The sequence below is a fragment of the Salvia miltiorrhiza genome, chromosome 4, assembly GCF_028751815.1.
Source record: "Salvia miltiorrhiza cultivar Shanhuang (shh) chromosome 4, IMPLAD_Smil_shh, whole genome shotgun sequence".
NCBI classification, from domain to species: domain Eukaryota; kingdom Viridiplantae; phylum Streptophyta; class Magnoliopsida; order Lamiales; family Lamiaceae; genus Salvia; species Salvia miltiorrhiza.
Genome location: NC_080390.1, coordinates 21,488,891 through 21,496,055, shown reverse-complemented (window position 1 = coordinate 21,496,055; position 7,165 = coordinate 21,488,891).

Below are 7,165 nucleotides of genomic sequence, written 5' to 3'. Positions count from 1 at the left end.
AAAAGACTCAAGACACACAAAAAAAAACAAGGGAGGAAACAAAAAGGGACACTAAGACGGGACACATGAATCTTATGTGGGCAAAGCAGGCGTTCTGGGCAGCATGAACCTCCATCGTTGTCCCTTGGCTTTTGCCTAAGATCTTTGACATGTCATCATTCTTGCCTGATGGATTTTGCTGAGCGGGTTTTGGGCAGAGAGCGTTGCAGTGTTGCTTTGACCAGAGGCTTCTGGTCTGATGGATTTGGCTGAGCGGGTTCTGGGCAGAGAGCGCTGCGATGTTGCTTTGACCGGAGGCTTCTAGGCTGACTCCACCATCCTCATATTGCACTATGGTCTCAGGCTTTGCCCTCGGGTCACAAGTCTCACCCTTCTCTCGACATTACTAGGCTCCAACAAAGAGAAAAGAAAAGACTATAGTCAAAATGAGAAAATAATTATTAGAAACTCAACACTCCGACAACGGCACCAATTTGACGGAGCCTTGTCGGGACTTACGCTTCCCATGGTGGTAACCTCCTCACGTCTTAACTAGTCCAAGTTAGCGTAGAAAAAAAATAAAAACAAAACAAGATAAAACCACTAGAATCACAACTCCCGGCAACGACGCCAATTTGACGCAGATTAAGCCTTCTCGTTGTCAAAGTCTCTTCGCTTAAATAAATTTATAATTTCCTATGCCCACAGCTAAGTTCCGCCAGCGGTAAGTACAGGGTCGATCCCACGAGAAGTTGGTGTATTCTTATCTCTTGTCACAATGTCACAATCAATTATTTTGGTCAGAGCGTTGGGGATAAAAGACTTTGCCTAGAGATGGGAAACTGAAATAAAACGAAGAAAATATTAAAAACAAAGATAACATGGTCTCGGCACAATCTCGTTAGGTTTGGGCAAAGACATCGCTCATAGGTTCAAGGAAATTCGTTGTGCCCATGTATAATTGGTTATGGGTCGTTTGATCAGTGAGTTGTGCCCCCATTGGTTTCACGTTCACGAACTCACCCAGCCCTCATCCACGCCCTTCATATTGGGTGAAAGTGTACACCCTTTCTCCCTCTGCCCTGGTAGATTCCCCGCATCAAACTGTAGTTGTGCGGGTATGCCCAGAACGCATTACCGAACAACAGACCCAATTTTGATCATAGGCATGCCCAGAGGCATACTACCTCCGCCTGCATCAGCCGCATATATGGAGTAGGATTTCTCCACGCTTTTGCCCATGTATTGCTTGTAACTTGACTTTGCCTAGAACGTCGTCTGCCAAATAAAGCAATTGGTTTGCCCAAGTTGTTTGGATTCTAGACTAATGCTTCGGGAACACACATGCACAACTACTTTGCCCAAATACGACCTCACAATTTCACATGCCCAATACATAACTCGATTTTGCTTAAACCAGGAAGGAAAACTTAACTAGACATAAATAAATAAATAAATAAATAAATAAATAAATAAATAAATAAATAAAGATAAAGAAACTAACATAAAATAAAATACTTTTGATCTAACATTGAAGGTCAATACGAAAACCAATCTCTACCCAAAACCAACTTTGGGCAGAGCAAATATAAGCAAAAAAATACAAACTAAACTAAGCCAGGGCCGAACCCAAACTACTCTAATGACTACATTGTGATGATTGTAAAGTGTACAAAATGAAAAAGATGATGGAGATGTTGCAACTCTTTTTCTGGGCGTAGTGGTGTGCATCTTTATATAGAGAATGGTAGTGGGCCTTGGGCCAGGTCCACACTGATTAGGGTTTCTAAGCACTGTAGCTAGGGTTTCTGGGTACGACGGCTAGGGTTTCTGGGCCCAGCCAAATTGCTAAGATTTCTTTCTTTATGTGCTTAGCCCAATCAGATATGCATTCCATACTTTGGTAAGTAAATCACACAGATCTCCCTATAAAAGGTAAGTCAATATCCTCATTATTCTTTCCTTAATGTTGATGGGTGTGCGCTCTGCCCTTGTACGCCAGGTTTTGCCCCAAAGTCAACATCGTATTTATGCTCAGTTTTTGCTCGACTTCTGACTTGCAGCTGTGCCCTTGAACACCAGTTTTTTCTACTTTGCCCTTGAATGCCAGATTTTGCACCTACTTCGCCGCTTTGCCTTTGAACACAACTGTATTCCACACGGTACTTGGTCTGGGCAAAAGGAGTATGACCGTTGTGCTCATGAATGATCTCAAATTCTTGCCTCTTTTGCGAAATGCAGCCTGCTTTTCCCAAGTTCTTGTCCACCTGCCCTATTGCCCAAAATGTGTCCTCCCAAACACAAATGACATGAAAACAAGACTTAATCTTGACCTAAACGACACACAAAAAGAGCACGAAAAATGGGCTTGCCACACTCACACACTTTAAGCACGCATTGTCCTCAAGCGTGTAAATGCAATCTACCCAAAGAGACATAACAAAAGAGAAAGACGAAACGGACTCAACAGACCAAGCAAGTCAAAATGATAAACACTCTGGGCAAATGAATCATGCATGCATGCAAACAAGATAAAGAAATATTATGCCCTCAAGTGATTCAGGAAAAACATGTTGAGCAATGAGGGGGTTCCTTACCAAACACTCTTCGCTCTGTGTACATGGGCTAAGTGTATTAGCTCGTATCCTCTGATCAGAGCGTTCACCATAGGCTTGCCTTCCTTCTTATGCCTCTGCCTCTAGAAAATATTGGTCTTAGGTTCTTATCAGGGTTGTAATGTGGCTTGAGGCACAGGTGGGAAAATTAATGGCTCTGGGCTAAGGTCAAATGAATTCCGCTCTGGGCACAACTATTCATCCCTTTCTTACATTAGACTTTGCCCAATTCTTAAGGGCCTAAGCACAAACAACTTGGACTCTATTTTTTTTTCTTTTCTTTTCTACTCCTTATTTTTTTTCCTTTTTTTTCATGTAAGGGGCTCAATGAAATATGTGATTATAGGCATAACCCCTCTCCTTTTATTCCTACGACTTCCCTTTTTCCCTTTGACTTCTTCTTTGCCCTAATTCATTTGACCGGGTAGGCTCATTCATTAGGGCAAATTTAAGTGATTTTTCAATTGAAACGAACAAGCTCAAAGGGGTTGTACAAGGGTTAGTACGTAGAGTTTGTCATTTGGGCATATGACTTAAGTGAAAGAAAATTCCTAAGTCATCTAAGTTCCATAGACCAACTCAATGAAGCTTTGACTAGAATGCAGGCAAGTTCTAGTTCTACTCAAAGTCAGAGGATAAAATGCACACAAAAATAAAATCATGTTTAGTTTAAACAGATATTGCATGATAAGCTCAAACCTCACAGGATATATGTTCAACATTAGTAATCACTCTTACTCACTATCTCTAGGCATGCTCAAATCAAATATTCATATTCATAACACATAATTATCATGCCCAGAGTTCAAATCACGCATCATGCTACGTCAGACTTGACACACAAAAAACAACAAAAAATGCCTCCCCACTCATACATTTTGCTTTGGGCAAAGTGAGTAAAAAAGGATGCAGACCAAAACGAAAAGTAAACAAAAAAAAAACACATACATGCATACAAACAATAATTGGCCTTCTCCACTCACACACTTTGCCTTAGGCAAAGTGTTAGGGCAAAGAGGACCAAAGACACAAAGCAAAAACAAAAAAAGAAAAAATCTCAAGACACACACAAAAAAACAAGGGATGAAACAAAAAGGGACACTAAGACAGGACACATGAATCTTATGTGGGCAAAGCAGGCGTTCTGGGAAGCATGAACCTCCATCGTTGTCCCTTGGCTTTTGCCTAAGATCTTTAAGATGTCATCATTCTGGCCTGATGGATTTTGCTGAGCGGGTTTTGGGCAGCGAGCATTGCAGTGTTGCTTTGACCAGAGGCTTCTGGTCTGATGGATTTGGCTGACCGGGTTCTGGGCAGAGAGCGCTGCGATGTTGCTTTGACCGGAGGCTTCTAGGCTGACTCCACCGTCCTCATATTGCCCTCTGGTCTCAGGCTTTGCCCTCGGGTCACAAGTCTCACCCTTCTCTCGACATTACTAGGCTCCAACAAAGAGAAAAGAAAAGACTATAGTCAAAATGAGAAAATAATTACTAGAAACTCAACACTCCGACAACAGCACCAATTTGACGGAGCCTTGTCAGGACTTACGCTTCCAATGATGGTAACCTCCTCACGTCTTAACTAGTCCAAGTTAGCCTAGAAAAAAAATGAAAACAAAACAAGATAAAACCACTAGAATCACAACTCCCGACAACGACGCCGATTTGACGCAGATTAAGCCTTCTCGTTGTCAAAGTCTCTCCGCGCAAATAAATTTATAATTTCCTATGCCCACAGCTAAGTTCCGCCAGCGGTAAGTACATGGTCGATCCCACGAGGAGTTGATGTATTCTTATCTCTTGTCACAATGTCACAATCAATTACTTTAGTCAGAGCGTTGGGGACAAAAGACTTCGCCCAGAGATGGAAAACTGAAATAAAATAAAGAAAATATTAAAAACAAAGATAACATGGTCTCGGCACAATCTCGTTAGGTTTGGGCAAAGACATCGCTCATAGGTTCAAGGAAATTCGTTGTGCCCATGTATAATTAGTTATGGGCCGTTTGATTAGTGAGTTGTGCCCCCATTGGTGTAACGTTCACGAACTCACCTAGCCCTCATCCACGCCCTTCATGTTAGGTGGAAGTGTACACCCTTCCTCCATCTGCCTTGGTAGATTCCCCGCATAAAACTGTAGTTGTGCGAGTTTGCCCAGAACGCATTATCGAACAGCAGACCAAATTAGTCATAGGCATGCCCAGAGACATACTACCACCGCCCGTAGGGGTGTAAAATCGGGTTGCGGGTATCGGGTATACACTCACCTGCCCTGATACCCGCATAATTAAAGAGGAGGGTCAGGTACGGGTATTGTATTCCCAAAAATTTCGAGTAGCGGGTACCCCGAGGGTATCCGCATACCTGCAAGTAATTTTCAATTAAATTATTTTTAGGAAATAGGAATTGAGTTAACGCCCTAGTCCTAACTCGTCTATCTCTCGACTCTCACTTCTCAGACACAGAACTCTCGACTCCCACTTCTCACTTCTCTTCGTCTTACCGCCGCCTCTCCGGACTTCGGCCGTCCGCCATACGCCTCTCCCGTCGCTTGTCGCCACCTCTATTAGAAATTTACGTCCCCCTGTCCGATTTGACGATTTCTTCCATCGACGCTCGACGCTTGCCTCTACTGTTCAACTAAAGCGTCGCGCTGTCGCCACTGCCCTACTCTTTCCGTTGCCGGTCGAATTTAGGTATTTACCCGATTAGGATTAGCGGATTATGATTTTGAAACGATCATCTAGCAAGTGGAATGGATTTTGCCATTTGGACAGTATTAAATTTTATTTTGAAACTACCTCTACTATTACTTTATTAGTGACTTTGTCGGTGTTAGATTGTTGATTGATCTTCGATTGAGCGTCTGAACTTAAATTTTGATTGTTGTACTTGTTTGTCAGTTATTTTATTATTATTTATTTGTCATAGGTTTTATGGATAATCAATGAAGTAGAAAGGATATTTTCAAAAAAAAAAATGTGAAATGAGGGACAAAATACCCGCATGTAAAGAGGGTACCAGCAAATTGCGGGACAAAAATACCCTCCAACGGGACAAAATACACGCAAAATTAAAATTCACCAAAAAATTGTGGGAAATAAGGGTACCCTCATACCCGCAGCAGCAGTGCTGGCAGGACGGGTGAGGATAGGGTATTTTGTCATTTTGTCCCGCGGGTACCCGATTTTACACCCCTAACCGCCTGTATCAGCCGCACTATATGGACCAGGATTTCTCCAAGCTTTTGTCCATGTACTGCTTGTAACTTGACTTTGTCTAGAACGTCATCGGCCAAATAAAGCTTCGGGTTTGCCCAAGTTGTTTGGATTCGGGCCTAATGCTTCGGGAACACACATGCACAACTACTTTGCCCAGATACGACCTCACAATTTCACATGCCCAATATATAACTCGATTTTGCCCAAACCAGGAAGAAAACCTTAACTAGACATAAATAAATAAACAAAAGCAAAGGAACTAACAGAAAATAAAATATTTTGATTTAACATTGAAGGTCAATACAAAAACTAATCTTTGCCCAAAACTAACTTTGGGCAGAACAAATAAAAACAAGAAAAATACAAACTAAACTAAGCCATGGCTACCCAAACTACTGTAATGACTACATTGTGATGATTGTAAAGTGTACAAAATGATAAAGATAATGGAGATGTTGCAGCTCTTTTTTTGGGCGTAGAAGTGTGCATCCTTATATAGAGAATGGTAGTGGGCCTTGGGCCAGGTCCATGCAGATTAGGGCTTTTGGGCGCAGTAGCTAGGGTTTTTGGGCACGGCGGCTAAGGTTTCTGGGCGTAGCCAAATTGCTGAGATTTATTTCCTTATGTGCTTAGCCCATTCAGATATACATCACATACTTTGGCAAGTAAATCACACGGATCTCCCTATAAAAGGTAAATCAATATCCGCATTATTCTTTCCTTATATTGATGGGTACGCGCTTTGCTATTGTATGCCAGGTTTTGCCCCAAAGTGAACATCATATTTTTGCTCCAGTTTTTGCTTGACCTCTAATTTGCGGCTTTGCCCTTGAACACCAGTTTTTTCCGCTTTGCCCTTGAATGCCAGATTTTGCTCATGCCCGCCACTTTGCCTTTGAACACAACTGGATTCCGCACAGTATTTGGTCTGGGCAAAATGAGTACGACTGTTGTACCCATGAATGATCTCAAATTCTTACCTCTTTTACAGAATGCAGCCTGCTTTGCCCAAGATCCTGTCCACCTGCCCTATTGCCCAAAATGTGTCCTCCTAAATACAAAACACACAAAAACAAGACTCGATCTAGACCTAAACGACATACAAAAATTGCACGAAAAATAGACTTGTCAACTTTTCACTGCCAGCAGTTTTGAATATCTCTTAATGGGAATTTATTCATGTCATGCTCCCAATGGGTGGACTGTGTTTATAAACAGGATTGTCACACCATGCATAACATAGACCAGAATACCACGAAAATTCTCTAGAAATTCTGCATATAAGCATTCTCTCTATACTCATATAGTCTAAAGCTTTGTTCTCGCCTCGTTCCAGTTCGCCGGAGCTCGT